This window comes from Triticum aestivum, chromosome 1D, assembly GCF_018294505.1.
Source record: "Triticum aestivum cultivar Chinese Spring chromosome 1D, IWGSC CS RefSeq v2.1, whole genome shotgun sequence".
Taxonomy (NCBI): domain Eukaryota; kingdom Viridiplantae; phylum Streptophyta; class Magnoliopsida; order Poales; family Poaceae; genus Triticum; species Triticum aestivum.
Genome location: NC_057796.1, coordinates 353,552,078 through 353,552,960, shown reverse-complemented (window position 1 = coordinate 353,552,960; position 883 = coordinate 353,552,078).

Sequence of the window (883 nt, the reverse complement as noted above, 5' to 3'; positions counted from 1 at the left end):
GCGAGGGAGGACGGCTTTTATAGCCATGGATGGGTGGTGGGAGAGCTGCCGTCGTGTGCCGCGTGGCGGGAGTGGGCAGGACGCACGTCGCCGCGCCGCCCGTGAGGCATCTATGGAAGGCTGGCCGGCGCGGCAGCGCGGCAGCCTTAGCATTGATTCCCGCGGGAACTGAGGCGATGAGGACGACGAAAGCGGCGAGTCGCTGACTCGGCGGGCCCATTCTTTTTCACGCCACAAATGTTTCCCCCGGCGTCCCCGGGCGCCCTCAGCGTGCCGGGTTAGGTTTGGGTCTGCCGACGCTAAAATCGGCCCTAACTAGCGAAAACTGGGCTTCTGGGGGCGCGACCGGGCCAAAATTTTTGTGCCGGCGACGAAAAAGGGTCTTGGGGGCACGGCTGGAGATGCTCTTAGAAGGCCGGCTTCCGTATCAGTGTCTGCGGACTGATCCCCTTTTTGCGGACGGATGGGTCAACGTTGATAGGAGCTTAGAGCAACTCCAATGGGGCGACCCATTTCGTCCGCCGCCGTCCGTTTGGGTCGGCGTGGACACAAAAGGCGGCCCAACGCACTGACCCAAACGGACGCGCGTCCGCTTTTCGTCCGCGGGCGACCCATTCCCGGCTCATTTTTTAGCCGGATTTGCGTCGGCGCGGACACGCGATGGACGCGCGCACGCTCGCCTTCTCCTCTCCGCGGGCCCGCTGGTTGGTGGCTCATTGGCCTCCCCCCTCACCCCAGCCAACAGCAACCCTCGCCCGCCTCCTTCGTCGCCGACGCCGCCGCCCATTTTTGCCGGTGACTCTGCCAGCTGCCGCCGCCTCCACATCCGCCCAGCAACGCCGCCCACTCCCCCGTCGCCCGCCACCGTCGTGTTGCTGCCGGG